The sequence below is a fragment of the Anomaloglossus baeobatrachus genome, chromosome 7, assembly GCF_048569485.1.
Source record: "Anomaloglossus baeobatrachus isolate aAnoBae1 chromosome 7, aAnoBae1.hap1, whole genome shotgun sequence".
NCBI lineage: Eukaryota > Metazoa > Chordata > Amphibia > Anura > Aromobatidae > Anomaloglossus > Anomaloglossus baeobatrachus.
In genome coordinates, this window is record NC_134359.1 from 266,290,206 (window position 1) to 266,308,975 (window position 18,770).

Sequence of the window (18,770 nt, forward strand, 5' to 3'; positions counted from 1 at the left end):
TAACAGCAGACAAGAGTAGCCGGATGAATTCTGAAGTGTACCGGGATATACTTTCAGCCCAGATTCAGCCAAATGCCGCAAAGTTGATCGGACGGCGCTTCATAGTACAGATGGACAATGACCCCAAGCATACAGCCAAAGCTACCCAGGAGTTCATGAGTGCAAAAAAGTGGAACATTCTGCAATGGCCAAGTCAATCACCAGATCTTAACCCAATTGAGCATGCATTTCACTTGCTCAAATCCAGACTTAAGACGGAAAGACCCACAAACAAGCAAGACCTGAAGGCTGCGGCTGTAAAGGCCTGGCAAAGCATTAAGAAGGAGGAAACCCAGCGTTTGGTGATGTCCATGGGTTCCAGACTTAAGGCAGTGATTGCCTCCAAAGGATTCGCAACAAAATATTGAAACTAAAAATTGTTTTTTGGGTTTGGTTTATTTGTCCAATTACTTTTGACCTCCTAAAATGTGGAGTGTTTGTAAAGAAATGTGTATAATTCCTACAATTTCTATCAGATATTTTTGTTCAAACCTTCAAATTAAACGTTACAATCTGCACTTGAATTCTGTTGTAGAGGTTTCATTTCAAATCCAATGTGGTGGCATGCAGAGCCCAACTCACGAAAATTGTGTCACTGTCCAAATATTTCTGGACCTAACTGTATGCCTCTATCTGGGTTAAAAAAACCTACAAGTTATGGGCAGGTAGCATCCAGTTAAATAAAACACTTTGGGTGAATGGTGGAGTGCTCAGTCAGAAAGGAATGGAATATAAATATAAAAAGACTGACTAGTACATCTACTAGGTGTGAACGGGTGCATGCTGAAAATTCAACAAAGTTTCAAAAATATGTACAGCAGCACTCTGAAAAGCTAAAATATGTAAACATGAAATATAGGAATATTGGCACTGCATTACTGCTATTGGAAAAAAATAGATACTTGGTTTTAAAATGTCCCAATCCGTCAGAGCTCTACAGCCAACGACAAAGTGTATCTTTTTTGGATGGGATCCTATCCTAGTATGCCTCAATCCAGGTTAAAAAACCTAGACATTATGGGCAAGTAGGATCCAGCTAAATGAAAACGCTCTGGCTGAAGGGCGGAGGGCTCAGTCAGAAAGGAATGGAATATAAAGATAAAAAGACTGACCAGCACATCCACTAGGTGTGAACAGGTGCATGCAGAAAATTCAGCAAAGTTGCAAAAATATGAAGAGCAGCACTCTGAAAAGCTAAAATGAAATATTGCTGCTATTGGAAAAAATGAGATAGGGTAGGGCTCCAACAAAGAGAGATACGCCATGTTGTTGGCTGTCGGGCTTAGACAAATTTACCAATTTTTAAATCAAGTATCTAATTTTTTCCAATAGCAGTAATGCAGCGCCAATATTCCTATATTTCATATTTAGATATTTTACCTTCTATTTCGATTGACAGCTCCTGGTTTATAAAGCCAGACAAGGGCTCCGCAGGTCAGTTTACACAGAGTAAAAAAGAAGCACAGTGGATATGAGATTTCTATTAATCCCATCCACTTTAATTGTACTGTAAAATACAGTGTTTCGGACACAGTGAAAATATGTTGCGTCCAGAACACGAGTAACACTGATCGTGGGAATGTACAATTTTGGATCCATTCAGACCATGTGTCATGAGAGCGGCTGAAGCTGGAAATTATGTTTTTGGTTTTTGGGACATATATACCAGGAAAGGTCCTACGATGTGAAACTTTTATACCAGGATAGGGAACAAATATATGGGGAAGGGGTTCAAGATTGGGGACATATATACCAGTAAGGGGCCCAGGATGAGGAACATATATACCAAGATGGGGACATACAGTATATCACAAAAGTAAGCACACCCTTCACATTTTTGTATATATTTTATTATATATTTTTGTATATATTTTGTATATATTTATTATTCTCCCTTCCCAGTGTCATGTGCCTCATTAGTGTTACAAGGTCTCAGGAGTGAATGGGGGCAGGTGTGTTACATTCGGTGTTATCGCTTTCTCATACTGGTCACTGGAAGCTCAACATGGCTCCTCATGGCAAAGAACTCTCTGAGGATCTGAAAAAAGTTGTTGCTCTAAATAAAGATGGCCGAGGCTATGAGTAGGTTGCCAACATCCTGACACTGAGCTGCTGCACTGTGGCCAAGACCATACAGTGGTATAACAAGACAGGATCCACTCAGAGCAGGCCTCACCATAGTTGACCAAAGAAGTTGAGTGTACATGCTCAATGTCATATCCAGAGTATGTCTTTGCAAAATAGACATATGAGTGCTACCAGCATCACTACAGAGGTTACGGGGGGCGGGCGCCCGCCTCTCAGGGCTCAGACCATACGCTGCACACTAAATGAAATTGGTCTGCATGACTGTCATCCCAGAATAAAGCCTCTTGTAGAGATGATGCACAAGAAAGCATGCAAACAGTTTGCTGAAGACAAGCAGACTAGGGACATGGATTACTGCAACCGTCCTGTGGTCTGTTGAGACCAAGATAAACCTATTTGGTTTAGATGGTGTAAAGTGTGTGTGGTGGAAACCAGGAGAGGATTACAAACACAAGTGTGTCCTGACTACAGTCAGGCATGGTGGTGAGAGTGTCATGGTTTGGGACTGCATAAGTGCTGACGGCTGTGGGGAGCTACAGTTCCTTGAAGAAACCATGAATACCAGCATGTACTGTGACATACTGAAGCAAATCATGATCCTTCTCCCTTCCTATTCCAATACAATGACCCCAAATACCTCCAAGACGACCACTGCCTTGCTAAAGAAACTGAGGGTACAGTTGCTGTACCGGCCAAGTGTCTCAAGACCGAAACCCTATGGAGCATCTGTGGGGCCTCCTCAAATGGAAGGTGAAAGAACACAAGGTCTCTAACATCCACCAGCTCCTTGATGTCGTCATGGAGGATGGAAGAGGATCCAGCGGCTCCTGTGAAACTCTAGTGACCTCCATGCCCAAGAGAGTTAAGGCAGTGCTTGAAAATAATAGTGGGCACACAAAATATTGACACTTTGGGCATAATTTGGCCATTTTTACTTAGGGGTGTACTCATTTTTGTTGTCAGTGATTTAAACATTAATGGCTGTGTGTTGAGTTATTTAGAGGGCACCAAATGTACACTGGTATACAAGCTGCACACTGACTACTTTACATTTTATCAAGGTGTTATGTCTTCAGTGTTGTCGCATGAAAAGATAAGAAAAATGTGATGTGTGTACTCACTTTTGTGATATGCTGTGTGTACCAGGAAGGGGTCTAGAATGGGGGACATATATACCCTCTAGGGGCCAGAGTTGAAGGACATATATATCCTCAAGGGGCCAGAGATTGGGGACATATATACCAGCTGGGGGCCCAGGATGGGGGGTGTATATACCTGCTAGGGGCCAGGGATGGGGGACATATACCAGCTGTTGGGCCAGGATGGGGGACATATTTACCTGCTAGGGGCCAGGGATGGGTAAAAAAAGCAACAATAAGAGGATAATGTCCTCCAAAAATCAAGTATTACTCACAGCAAGTTGGGCTGCAGTGTGTACATCGCCCTGGCCAAAAACTGATGCTCTAGCAGGATACAGATAAACCCCCACTAAGTGAAGGCATCACAGGTGCAGGAGAAGCAGATCACACACACACCTTCATGGAATGGAGGGGAGGTGACTGCTAGATGATAAAACTGCACACAAGTGGCTTGCATAGAGCGCTGTTCACATGCAGATGACACAGTCACAAACCCGCAGCCTATTAGGTAACGCCCTTCTATTAGATCAGGCGGGCTGCCAAGCCGTACTCCACTGTATATCATGCACGGACAGACACTCTACAATGCAAGGCCCAACAGAAAGGGGCCTGGCTGTATCCTGTACAAACAAAAAAATATGAGGTTTTTGTTGGTATTTATGGCCATAAAACGTAAGCCTACACCCTCGTCAAGGGTGTCAAGAGCATCAGTTTTTGGCCAGGGCGATGTACACACTGCAGCCCAACTTGCTGTGAGTAATACTTGATTTTTGGAGGACATTATCCTCTTATTGTTGCTTTTTTTACATTTAGTGTAGGGACCTACAGACATGAGGTCCCTTGACGAGGGTGTAGGCTTACGTTTTATGGCCATAAATACCAACAAAAACCTCATATTTTTTTGTTTGTACAGGATACAGCCAGGCCCCTTTCTGTTGGGCCTTGCATTGTAGAGTGTCTGTCCGTGCATGATATACAGTGGAGTACGGCTTGGCAGCCCGCCTGATCTAATAGAAGGGCGTTACCTAATAGGCTGCGGGTTTGTGACTGTGTCATCTGCATGTGAACAGCGCTCTATGCAAGCCACTTGTGTGCAGTTTTATCATCTAGCAGTCACCTCCCCTCCATTCCATGAAGGTGTGTGTGTGATCTGCTTCTCCTGCACCTGTGATGCCTTCACTTAGTGGGGGTTTATCTGTATCCTGCTAGAGCATCAGTTTTTGGCCAGGGCGATGTACACACTGCAGCCCAACTTGCTGTGAGTAAGGGCCAGGGATGGGGCACATATAAACCCTGTAGGGGCCAGAGATGGGGGACATATATACCAGCTGGGGGGCCCAGGATGGGAGACATATATACCTGCTAGGGGCCAGGGATGGGGAACATATACATCTGCTAGGGGGCAGGGATGGTGGACATATATACCTGCTAGGGGCCAGGGATGGGGGACATATATACCAGCTGGGGAGCCCATGATGGGGGACATATATACCTGCTGGGGGCTAGGGATGGCGGACATATATACCAGATGGGGGGGCCAGGATGGGGGACATATATACTTGCTAGGGGCCAGGGATAGGGGACATATAGACCAGCTGGGGAGCCCAGGAGGGGGGACATATATACCTGCTAGGGGCCAGGGATAAGGGATATATATACCAGCTGGGGAGCCCATGATAGGGGACATATATACCTGCTAGGGGCCAAGGATGGGGGACATATATACCAACTGGGGGCCCACGATGAGGAACATTACTCCATAATGGGGAGGGTGTACCATGTATGTCTGTAGAGGATTTAGAAATCTTCAAGAGCCCATACATCTGACTAAGATATAGGGGGGTTGGGGAACAGGTCCTAAACTTGCACTGGGGCCCATCGGAGGATTAGTTACAGGACCAAAATGTAATAAACAAGGGACAACATCGGGGCAGCTGTATTAGTTAGAGAACATTAATAAATTTAATATGTTTTTACTCGAAACTTGCTTTTATCCAGCTGTACATCTTTATTTCTGACAGCAGGAATATGTGCCTAATAGACCCTAGCAATTAAGACAGTGCGCCTTCAGTCAGGGGCGCTGGTACTTATGCTATAGTCTCATCTGGCGAGCTTTATACAGTTTAATGTCCTCCTTATCACTTTCTTATTTTGTCCATGGACCTTCTTTTTATTTCTCCTAAATATCTCCTAATGAGCGTGGATCATTTCCCTCGCTATAGAGAAGCCCGTGCATTCAATATCTACAGCCCACTTGTACGACTTCATTATAGCGGCTCCCAGACGGACTAGGCGGAAATTGAAGAACAAAATGCAATTACGGATACTTTCAGAAGGATGTTCCATCACGTAGACCCTCGTTTATGGTGAATGAGGAGACTCATCATCTCCAAGAGGAAACATATCGGAATGAAATATTCCGTCTATAATTAAAAGGAGTCCTCTATTTGCTTCTATAAAAATGAAATGCGGGACGCCTTATAAAAGATAGTGTTCAATCACCTAAAGTAATTCTACAATCTATGCGCTTGTCAATGTCCCATACTAAATCACATATAATGTACATTACATGGACAAAAGTATTTGGACACGTCCACCTTCGACCTACCGGAGTTCTTCTGACCTCCCATTCTAATCCATAGACATTAATATGCAGTCGGTTCCTTTGCAAATATAACAGCTCTCGCTCTTCTGGAGGTTTCTGTGGGAATTGTTGCACTTTTAAGATATTGGAAGAGAGGCCCGGCTCATAATTTCCATTCTAGTTCATCCCAAAAGGGGGCTTTACAAGCAGCAATATCGCTAGCGAGCGTACCCGCCTCCGTTATTTGTGCGTCACGGGCAAATCGCTATTTGTGGCGCACAATATCGTTGGGAGCCGTCACACGTACTTACCTGCCTAGTGACGTCGCTGTGGCTGGTGAACCGCCTCCTTTCTAAGGGGGAGGTTTGTGCGGCGTCACAGCAGCTTCACTAAGCGGCCGCCCAATAGAAGTGGAGGGGCGGAGATGAGCGGCCATAACATCCTGCCCACCTCCTTCTTTCCTCATTGCCGTTGGCCGCAGATAAGCTGTAGTTCATCGTTTCCGAGGTGTCACTCGTAGCGATGTGTGCTGCCTCGGGAACGACGAACAACCTGCATCCTCAACAATCAACGATTTTTTTAAAATGAACGACTGTCAACGATGGACGATTTGGTGCATATTTTCCATCATTAAAGGCCGCTCGTTGGTGTCCCACGCAACAACGTCGCTAACGATGCCGGATGTGCGTGGCGGAATCCGTTACCCCGGCGATATATCGTTAGATACGTCGTTGCGTGTAACGGGGCTGTTACGAACCACCGGGGGGGTCACTCAGAAATCCTGGCTACCAGTACGTCACAATCGGGGGGTAACAAGTGGGGGGTCACCCCTCCTTTATACCTCCCGATCGACAGACAGACATCGCAACAATCGCCCATTCGTCCCAGAGACGGTGTGCAACCAGCTGAGGGGATTGTGGTCCGTCTCCACGATGAAGTGGCGCCCGTATAGATAGGGTTGCAGACGCTGCAGGGCCCACACTATGGCCAGGCATTCCTTTTCCATCGTGGAATAGGCCACTTCCCTTGGTAACAGCTTCCTGCTCAGGTACAAGACTGGGTGCTCTTGGCTCGCAGAGTCCACCTGGCTGAGCACCGCACCGAGGCCGAAGTCACTGGCGTCGGTCTGTACTACAAACGGCCGCGTGAAGTCGGCTGCCTGTAGCACGGGCGGGCTGGACAGGGCGTCCTTTAGGGCCCGGAAGGCTGTCTCGCAGTCCATTGTCCAATCGACTGCAGAGGGCAGCTTCTTCTTGGTGAGGTCCGTCAAGGGCTTTGCCAGGCTACTATAGCGTGGAACAAACCTCCTATAGTACCCGGCGGTCCCTAAGAAGGACATCACCTGCTTCTTGGTCCTGGGGGTGGGCCAGGATGCGATGGCCTCCACTTTCTCTGGCTCGGGCTTCAGTGTTCTCACGCCTACCCGGTGACCGAGGTACTGGACCTCGCTCATGGCCAGCTGACACTTTCCCGGCTTGATGGTCAAACCTGCCTGGTGGATCCGCCTGAGCACCTGTGCTAGATGCTCTAGGTGGTCCTCCCAGGTGGGACTGAAGACGGCAATGTCATCCAGGTACGCGGCCGCGTACCCTTCAAGTCCCTTGAGCAGTGTGTTGACCATCCACTGGAAAGTGGCAGGGGCATTCCTCATCCCGAATGGCATCACCGTGGACTCGTACAGTCCAAATGGGGTAATAAAGGCAGAGCGTTCCCTGGCCTTGCGAGTTAGGGGGATCTGCCAATATCCCCGGCTCAGATCCATGATGGTCAGGTACTGAGCCCCGGCCAACTGATCGAGCAGGTCATCGATGCGTGGCATTGGGTACGCATCGGCGACCGTGACAGCATTGAGCCCCCTGTAGTCCACGCAGAACCGAGTGGTTCGGTCCTTCTTAGGGACGAGGACTACAGGCGAGGCCCAAGCGCTGTTGGATGCCTGGATCACCCCTAGCTTCAGCATCTCGTCAATCTCCTGGCGCATGTGTTGCTGCACCTCCAGGGAGACCCGATATGCTGAACGCCGGATCGGGGGATGATCCCTAGTGTCCACATGATGGACAGCCAAGTTAGTCCTTCCGGGCTGGTTGGTAAACAACAAGGGGTGTAGGGTGGCCCACAGCTGGGACCGTTGGTCCTCCAAGAGCTGGTGGCCAACCTCCACATCCTCAATGGATCCGCTTGCCCTAACCTGGGCTAGCATATCCAAGAGGGTTTCCGCTTCTCCCTCCTCGGGCAGGTTGCACACGGGGAGCGCACACGCCTCCCACTCATGATGTGCCTTCATCATGTTCACATGGAAGGGCTTCCGCCTTCCGCGGGCAGGGTCCAGGGTGACCAGGTACGTCACAGGGTTGAGCTGCTGGTACACGAGGTATGGGCCTTCCCAGGCTGCCTGAAGCTTGTCCTGTGGTACGGGGACCAGTACCCACACCTTTTGACCCACTTGGTAGGTCCTCTCACAAGCGTTCTGGTCGTACCAACGCTTCTGATCGGCCTGGGCTTGAGCCATATTGTCGTGTACCAGTTGCGTCAAGGCCTGCATTTTGTCCCGGAAGCGCATGACATACTCGATAACCGACACTCCAGGGGTGGCCAAATCCCCTTCCCAAGCCTCTTTCACCAGAGCCAGGGGGCCCCGCACACGTCGCCCGTACAGGAGCTCAAACGGTGAGAATCCTGTTGAGGCCTGTGGAACCTCCCGGTAAGCAAATAACAGGTGTGGGAGATACCGCTCCCAGTCACGCCCGTGGGAGTCGACCAACATCTTAAGCATCTGCTTTAAGGTGCCATTGAACCGCTCGCACAGGCCATTAGTCTGTGGATGGTACGGGCTGGCCACCAGATGTCGCACCTGGACTTGCTTACAGAGGGCCTCCATCAGCTGGGACATGAATTGGGTCCCCCGGTCAGTGAGCATTTCCTGGGGAAAACCCACTCGGGAGAAAATCTCCAGCAATGCGGTGGCCACCTTGTCAGCCCGAATGGACGACAAGGCCACTGCTTCTGGGTACCGGGTGGCATAGTCCACTACCGTCAGTATGAAGCGTTTCCCGGAGCTACTGGGGATGGCCAGCGGGCCGACCAGATCCACAGCCACCCTCCTGAAAGGCTCATCGATGATGGGCAGAGATACCAGTGGGGCTTTTGGGTGTGGCCCCGCCTTCCCCACTCTCTGACAGGTTTCACACGAACGGCAGTAGGCAGCTACATCGGCCCCCATTTTTGGCCAGTAGAAATGCTGGTTTAACCTGGCCTTGGTCTTAGCGATCCCTAGGTGTCCGGCCATCGGAATCTCATGTGCGATCCGCAACAACTCCGTCCGGAACGGATAGGGTACCACTAACTGTCGGTCCCTGGGCCACGCCTCCGGTGAACCCTGCTGGACCGTGACCCAGTACAGCCGTCCTTGGTCCCAGACCACTCGCTCCGGGTCCGAGTCCGAGGGAGGCTGTGCCGCCTGCTCCTTTAGAGCTTTCAGGCTGTCGTCAGCTTCTAACGCTGCCTGAAACCCGTGACTAGATGTGGCCAGAATCGACGAGACTGTCACATCTTCGGTCAGTACCCCGGGACCTGTGTCCTGGCCTCCACCTGACTCGGCTGCCACTTGGTCAGAAGGGGAAGAGCGATCGGACCTCCGGGAGGCCCCTTGGCTTCCAGCACTCCCACTGCAGGTGACAGTGGCCACAGCCACTGCGACCGTGGGTCGTGCCTGCTCCTCCTCCGTTCCTGACCAAGTCGCCGGTTCAGGCAGACCTACCTGGCTTCCTGACACCCCGGTTGTGGGGGAACCCTGCACCGAGATCTTACCTGGGAGCACTTCCGCTCCGGGACCGGCCCCAATCTCACCTGCCTGTTCCCCCCCTGCAGCAACAGAACCCCGCTGTGAAATCTCTGGGGACCCCACATTTGCTGTGGTAGCCCCCACCCCACACACTGGTTCTCCCCCTGCAGCACCCTGCTCTCTGCTTATCCCTGCAGAGGGCAACAGATCCCAGCTCACTGGCTGATTACTTGTAGAGGCATTGTCACACCTTCCTCTGACCCCCTCCCCTCCTGTCACAGCTGCAGCTGTGTGTGTGTCTATGCAAGCCGAAAAATCAGAGTTCACTCCCTCCTCCCTTACATCATTCATAGATAACACATTAACATTGTCCGGAGGCATGTCAGTACTGGCTGAAGGTTCAGCCCTTGCGGGGGGCCCAAACTGGGAGGTTATCTGCCCCAAATCTGTCCCAAGTAGCACGTTTGCGGGGATCCGATCAGTTACCCCCACCTCCCTCACCCCTCGCCCTGCGACCCAGTCCAAATAAATGCCAGCAACAGGCAGCGCCGGGTCAATGCCTCCAATCCCGGAGACAGCGAGGGTTTTTCCGGGTACCAAGTCTTGGGGGGACACCATCTCAGGCCGCACCAGAGTCACCTCCGAGGCGCTGTCTCGCAGTCCTATGGTCACAGACCGGCCGACGGTGACAGGTTGGAAGCTGTCCAGGGACCTACCACCACCCCCACCCACACAATACACCTTGGGCGGCCCTTGGGATGGGGACGGAGCCGGGGCCTTGGGACACTGAGGGCACATGGCCTTGAAGTGTCCAGGTTGGTTGCACTGGTGGCACCGTCTTGGTTCTGCCACGGGCCTGGAGAGGGGAGTTGAGGGGGACACCCCCTGCAGTCTAGGGGCAGGTGGGGCAGTCGCAGAATTCATCTTACCCCCTCTCCAGGTGCTACTGGTGGCCGCTCTCCTGGCCTCAGGGGCCCGATTGTTGGTGTAGTCATCAGCCAGGGCAGCTGTAGCCGTGGACCCCTTTGGCTTCTGGTCTCGGATGAACTGGCGGAGATCCTCAGGGCAGTTCCACAAGAGTTGCTCCGTGATGACCAAGTCCAGGATCTCCGGTCCGGTGGAAAGCTGCAGGCCTTGGGTCCAGTGGTCGGCAGCTCGGGCAAGTGCCCGCCGGTGGTCAGCCCAGGAGTCCTTTGGTCCCTTCTGCAGGGTCCGGAACTTCTTGCGGTAGGACTCCGGAGTGAGGTTGTACTGTTGGATCAGGGCCCGCTTGATGGTGTTGTAGCCCTGATCTGCCTCAGTAGGCAAGTCCCCAAGGATTTCCAGGGCCTTACCCCTTAAACGGGGGGTCAGGTATTTGGCCCACTGGTCCTTGTCCAGATGGTGCTGCAGGCAAGTCCGTTCAAAAGCAGTCAGGAAAGAGTCCAAGTCTCCATCCTTCTCCAGCACGGGAAAGTCCTCAACACGGACCTTTGGAAGTTTGGTGTCTTGAAGGTCACGGGTGGCTGATGAGGGCTGGAGCTGAGCTAGCTGCAGCTGGTGGTCACGGTCTGCCTGTTGCTGTCGCTCCGCTGCCTCACGCTCTGCCTGGCGCTCCGCAGCCTCCAGCGCTGCCAGACGCCCATACTCTGCCATGAGTATCTCGTAGGTACCCCGGTTTCCAGCTATAAGACTGGCCATAGCAGCTTGAAGGAGGGCCTCCGAACCTCTCAGGCCGGAGGGATTTGCAAGGGGTGATCTGCGGCACGCTGCAGAGCCGGGTGATTCACTGTCCATTGCAGAGCGGAGGGCTGGCATCTGGCTCGTTGAGGACCCTTGGGTGAGCTGCTCCTCATCTTGTCCATAATTGCCAGGTTGTGCGCTGTCCTCTGCAGAACGGTTCTCTGGCGTCGGGCTCCTGGAGGACTCGTGGACAACCTCCTCATCGTCTCTGGCCTGAGCATCGGTCATTCCTTTGGCTTTGTGCCTGGTGCTCTCTGCCATTGTTGCAGACTTTGGTCACTGACACAGAACTGCCACCTGATGCACCCACACACCTTACAGTATCTGCACTCTGACACGCTAGTGTTGAGCTAGTCTGAAGACCCCAGCAGCCACAGCTGCTGCAGGCAGTCTTTAGTGTCTGGGAGTATGGGTCTCACACTCACACACACTATTATCTCGATCCCACCGCTTGCCACCAATATGTCACGAACCACCGGGGGGGGTCACTCAGAAATCCCCCGCGCTGGCTACCAGTACGTCACAATCGGGGGGTAACAAGTGGGGGGTCACCCCTCCTTTATACCTCCCGACCGACAGACAGAGCACGTGACGCGCTCTCTAGCGCCCCTCTTATAGTCAGGCCAATTATGGAATTGCCCGACAATAAGCAAGGAGGCCGCTATACTACTTATGCCGATTATTGAAGGGTCCCTGGTGAGAGTAGGGTATACAGTTAGGTCCAGAAATATTTGGACAGTGACACAAGTTTTGTTATTTTAGCTGTTTACAAAAACATGTTCAGAAATACAATTATATATATAATATGGGCTGAAAGTGCACACTCCCAGCTGCAATATGAGAGTTTTCACATCCAAATCGGAGAAAGGGTTTAGGAATCATAGCTCTGTAATGCATAGCCTCCTCTTTTTCAAGGGACCAAAAGTAATTGGACAAGGGACTCTAAGGGCTGCAATTAACTCTCGAAGGCGTCTCCCTCGTTAACCTGTAATCAATGAAGTAGTTAAAAGGTCTGGGGTTGATTACAGGTGTGTGGTTTTGCATTTGGAAGTTGTTGCTGTGACCAGACAACATGCGGTCTAAGGAACTCTCAATTGAGGTATAGCAGAACATGCTGGGGCTGAAAAAAAAGAAAAAATCCATCAAAGAGATAGCAGACATGCTTGGAGTAGCAAAATCAACAGTCGGGTACATTCTAAGAAAAAAGGAATTGACTGGTGAGCTTGGGAACTCAAAAAGGCCTGGGCGTCCACGGATAACAACAGTGGTGGATGATCGCCGCATACTTTCTTTGGTGAAGAAGAACCCATTCACAACATCAACTGAAGTCCAGAACACTCTCAGTGAAGTAGGTGTATCTGTCTCTAAGTCAACAGTAAAGAGAAGACTCCATGAAAGTAAATACAAAGGGTTCACATCTAGATGCAAACCATTCATCAATTCCAAAAATAGACAGGTCAGAGTTACATTTGCTGAAAAACACCTCATGAAGCCAGCTCAGTTCTGGAAAAGTATTCTATGGACAGATGAGACAAAGATCAACCTGTACCAGAATGATGGGAAGAAAAAAGTTTGGAGAAGAAAGGGAACGGCACATGATCCAAGGCACACCACATCCTCTGTAAAACATGGTGGAGGCAACGTGATGGCATGGGCATGCATGGCTTTCAATGGCACTGGGTCACTTGTGTTTATTGATGACATAACAGCAGACAAGAGTAGCCGGATGAATTCTGAAGTGTACCGGGATATACTTTCAGCCCAGATTCAGCCAAATGCCGCAAAGTTGATCGGACGGCGCTTCATAGTACAGATGGACAATGACCCCAAGCATACAGCCAAAGCTACCCAGGAGTTCATGAGTGCAAAAAAGTGGAACATTCTGCAATGGCCAAGTCAATCACGAGATCTTAACCCAATTGAGCATGCATTTCACTTGCTCAAATCCAGACTTAAGACGGAAAGACCCACAAACAAGCAAGACCTGAAGGCTGCGGCTGTAAAGGCCTGGCAAAGCATTAAGAAGGAGGAAACCCAGCGTTTGGTGATGTCCATGGGTTCCAGACTTAAGGCAGTGATTGCCTCCAAAGGATTCGCAACTAAATATTGAAAATAAAAATATTTTGTTTGGGTTTGGTTTATTTGTCCAATTACTTTTGACCTCCTAAAATGTGGAGTGTTTGTAAAGAAATGTGTACAATTCCTACAATTTCTATCAGATATTTTTGTTCAAACCTTCAAATTAAACGTTACAATCTGCACTTGAATTCTATTGTAGAGATTTCATTTCAAATCCAATGTCGTGGCATGCAGAGCCCAACTCGCGAAAATTGTGTCACTGTCCAAATATTTCTGGACCTAACTGTATATTCCCCCGACCTCCGCGGGCGGAATATATAAAATCTCCCCGAATCTCACTGGCCTCCCCACAATAATCCTTGGCACAACTCGCTGCCACCAACCGCTTCACGGTAACTATTAGCCGAACACACAGACGTGGGATTCAAGATCGAGATAACAGAACAGCCCAAGATTAATTATATATTTTAATCGGCCGAAGCCATACTAGAAACTACAATATATACAATAGGAGATCTACAGAATATACATAGGTCAGAGTACAGTTACAATCAAAGCATGGTTTACAAACAGTTCCAGCAGTTACCTTGTGCGTCTGGCCACAGGGGGGCGCCGTGGACCAGGTTTCCAGGATCTCTCTCACAGGTCTTCCCTGACCAGACCCCCGAGCAAAAGAACACTGGAAAATGGTAGAATTGGGGTTATCAACCTGGGCAAATCCAGGTCCCCTCCTACCTTAGTGACCTCAGAGGGAGCACTGCTCCACCCCTGCCTGGAGTTATGGACAATATCCACAACAGGGAATATGGGCCATAACTTTGCCTGGGAGCGTCGTAGGCGGACGCCAACGCTCTCATTGTGACAGTTATGAATTTAGCTACAGAACGAGAGGACTCATGACTTGTCTACTAGTTCCCCATTGGCTGATATCACGTTTGGGGTATTTCCCAATGTCCTACTCCCATAAAAAAGGTGTGCCAGCATCGTCCGCATGCGGAGACACCATTTTTATGGTTGCCATATTTATCGGAAATATGGCTTGCGAGATATGAACCATTTTTTACTGGAGTCGTTCTGTCTGGATACTTCCATAGCCTTATAATGAGATACAACTCTTGTTACAGGGTCACGGCAGGGAGGCATCCTGTCTCCATTGTTCCCAGGTCATCTAATCTCCATATCACAGGAGATGGCCATGGGATGTGTTGCTAGGATGTGACACCTTCCTAGATGTTGGACATTGAGAACAAGAAGGGAGGGGGCACTGCCAGGGAGTGATGAGAGCGATTATGACTGGACATCATAATTCCTCTTCATATCCCAGGATTTTCCTCACAGGGGCCTAAAGGTGTTGGATGGGGTTGAGGTCCGGGCTCTGTGTGGTCGGCCAAGTTCTTCCGCACCAAAGTTCCTCATCCATGCCTTTATTGACTTTGTGCACTGGATATAATCATGGGGAACAGAAAAAGGTTTTCCACCAACTGTTCCCCCAAAATTGGATGTCTTGTTTGCTTATGTGTGGCACCCTGGACAAGCCAGGGGCCACAGGTAACAACACACACACACCCCCACCCCCAGCAGTTCACAGCAGACATCCCCAGTGAAACCTGATTCCTTCCCTCGGGTTCAGACAGACACACTAGGTGGGCGGAGTCAAGCAGATAGGAATGCCCACCGAAGAGTCTAGCTGGCCTGAGGCAGGAAGCAGGTCCAGACAAGTCCAGGAGAGGAAGAGAGAGGAGGTCTGCAGAGAGGCAGACGCAGATTGGGGCCTAGGTTGGAGCCTAGGTCCCTCGTGTAGCCAGTGAGGCAGACGGTAGTGGCCGTCTGCAGGAGCTGGGAAGACAGTCTTGGATGAACCGTAGGTAGCCGGGACAGGGTAGTGGCCCGTCCGGTACCGAACCGGGGAGCCAGCTGGAGACTGGAGTGCAGGAGGAGCGTACGGAAGGTGCAGAAAAGGACTTACATTACCAACCAGGGGTCAGGGAAAAAACACCGCAGCCGTCTGTGGGACCCGTCCATCCAGCCGTGTGTTTTACCGAGAACTGTGTCCTCATCATTTGCTGAGTGAGTACCACCGTGCCGTGCGGCACAGCGCTGCCCCCGCAACCCTGCACCTCACCAGGCCCTGTAACCCGCCTGCCGTCCATCCCTACCCATCACCGGGCCCCGGGACAACCAACCCCCTACCCACGGAGTGGAGAACTAGCAACAAAGCTGCTCCCTGTCACCATTCCCGGGATCCCCGTCCAGAGCAGCGGTGGTGTCACCATTATCACCACAACCGTGGGTGGCATCACGGACAATAAATCCCCACAATCAATCCCCTTTTCACTCACGGGCGAGGAACGCCGCTCGAGTCCCCGGGATCCGGCCCACCACTCGAGCCACCACCGAGCAGCAGCAGCCGCAGCCGGACCCGAGCAGTGGGAGAGTGCAGCGTCCCCTCCTCCGCCCGCGACAACTTGGCGTCACGAACAGGATCCTACCGCTCTGCCGTTGGGTAGAGGTGCGCCTTGTTATTGCCGGAGGTGTCCGGCTGAAAATTTGCCGAAGCCGCCATCTTTGGCGCGAAGAATTCCCGCTCGAGCGTCTCCTCGAGTAGTGGAGGCGCGAAGGCCAAAACCCCGCCCCTATAGAGGAGGAGCCGGAAAGACACTAAGGGGGGCGGATGGTGTCCAGCCGCATGTGAACCGCGGCTGTGGAAGCAGGGACGCCAGGACTCTGCAAGTGTTTTGTTCCTGGAACACCGCTGCGCGAGATGTCCCGTCCGTCCAGCACCGCTGATGACAACGGCCCCGGCAGTCCGCCCGGCCGCAACGGCAGCGAAGTACCCATCCCGTTAACGAATCTGGGCAGCCTGGTTCTGGACTGGGGTCAAGGGGTGCTGCCCTTTCTTAGGGGCAGCATCAGGGCCAGGTTGTTTGGGTGGGTGACTGAAGGACCCGTTCCGTTGCCGTTATTAAAAGTGTTTTTTTTTACTGTTGCAACGGTTAAAAGTGTTATGCCTCCCGTAAGGGAAGTTTTATAAAAAAAAACGCATTTGTGAAAATGTTAAAAAAAAAATAATGTTTTACTCTTTTTCAGTTTGTGAAAATAAAACCGGTGATGGACGGGCAGCCCGCAGACGGTCTGCATTTTACTAAGGGGGAATGTGGCACCCTGGACAAGCCAGGGGCCACAGGTAACAACACACACACACCCCCACCCCCAGCAGTTCACAGCAGACATCCCCAGTGAAACCTGATTCCTTCCCTCGGGTTCAGACAGACACACTAGGTGGGCGGAGTCAAGCAGATAGGAATGCCCAGCGAAGAGTCTAGCTGGCCTGAGGCAGGAAGCAGGTCCAGACAAGTCCAGGAGAGGAAGAGAGAGGAGGTATGCAGAGAGGCAGACGCAGATTGGGGCCTAGGTTGGAGCCTAGGTCCCTCGTGTAGCCAGTGAGGCAGACGGTAGTGGCCGTCTGCGAGAGCCGGGAAGACAGTCTTGGTGGAACCGTAGGTAGCCGGGACAGGGTAGTGTCCCGTCCGGTACCGAACCGGGGAGCCAGCTGGAGACCGGAGCGCAGGAGGAGCGTACGGAAGGTGCAGGAAAGGACTTACATTACCAACCAGGGGTCAGGGGAAAAACACCGCAGCCGTCTGTGGGACCCGTCCATCCAGCCATGTGTTTTACCGAGAACTGTGTCCTCATCATTGGCTGAGTGAGTACCACCGTGCCGTGCGGCACAGCGTTGCCCCCGCGACCCTGCACCTCACCAGGCCCTGTAACCCGCCTGCCGTCCATCCCTACCCCATCACCGGGCCCCGGGACAACCAACCCCCTACCCACGGAGGGGAGAACTAACAACAAAGCTGCTCCCTGTCACCGCTCCCGGGATCCCCGTCCAGAGCAGCGGTGGTGTCACCATTATCACCACAACCGTGGGTGGTGTCACGGACAATAAATCCCCACAATCAATCCCCTTTTCACTCACGGGCGAGGAACGCCGCTCGAGTCCCCGGGATCCGGCCCACCGCTCGAGCCACCACCGAGCAGCAGTAGCAGCAGCAGCCGGACCCGAGCAGTGGGAGAGCGCAGTGTCCCCTCCTCTGCCCTCGACATATGCATTAAGATTATCCTTCACAGGAACTTGATGGCCGAGGTCTATCACTGATAAACAAGTCCATGATACTATCCAACCTCCAAAAAACTGTGCACTTGGCAGAATACAGACAGACAGGTAACGTTCTCCTGGCATTCACCAAACCCAGACTCGTCCGTCAGATGCCATAGGGAGAAGTTTGATCCTTTGTGCCGAGAGGAGAACACATTTCCACAGCTCCATAGTCTAGTATTGGCGGCTTTATACCACTTCATCCGGCACTTGTCAATGTGCTTGGTGATGTACGGCTGCTGCAGCTGTTTGGCCATAAAGCTCCTGGTTGAGGGGCATACGGTAGTCTTTCTATTGATGTTAATACCGGAGGAGGTCTGGACTCTGCAGTTATGGAGTCAGCGAGGCGTTGGTGACTTTTATGGCCTCTGTTCCTCAGCATTCGGCCCACCCACTCTCTAACGTTACGTGATTTCCATTCTGTGGCTGAGTTGCAGTTCCTTCCACTTCTCAATAATATCACTGACAGGTGATGGAAGAATTTTTAGGAGAAAAGAAGTGTCGGACTTGTTACACCAGTGGATCTCATTATAGGATATTGTAATGCGCATGCGCAGACGTTCTTTGACCTTTCCCCACACCTGCGCATTGCAGTGCTTTGCTCTGCCTGCAGCAGGGCAGAAAGAAGTTCGTGTGCGCAGGAGTGCAATGGAGGACACAGTGTGGTAATGTAGGATGCGTCATCCAAACTAAGCAAGATGGAGGACAGCGATTGCAAGGATAAAGGAGGCGGCGGATCAAGATCAGTTATGCCCATCAGACTGGACTGCTGTTCAGGTCAATAGGTGATAGGTTCCCTTTACGAGATGTGTCTGAATACTTTTGTCTATATAGTGAATGTAGAGTAGAGTCATCTTACAAGACATATGGATTCAGATTAGAATCGCAGTGGTCAGAGGTGTCCCTTATAGCTCTTGAGTGCCAAAAAATGGAAAACTTGTACTATGGTCCTCCAACCATGGTATCCCATATAGAGTACTGGTGTCCTCTATGGTAAAGGGGTAATTGGGCTTCAAGAACCAGAATCCAGGTCTGACTGAAACCTTGGCACCTGCTATGCTCAGCCCTTCTATCAGCCCCCACTTTCAGATGATCATGATGGTGCCCACTTTTGCCTCCCAGAAGGGTATTGTGATGACTGTCACAAGGTGACGCTGGATGCTACTACTATGCAGTAAATGG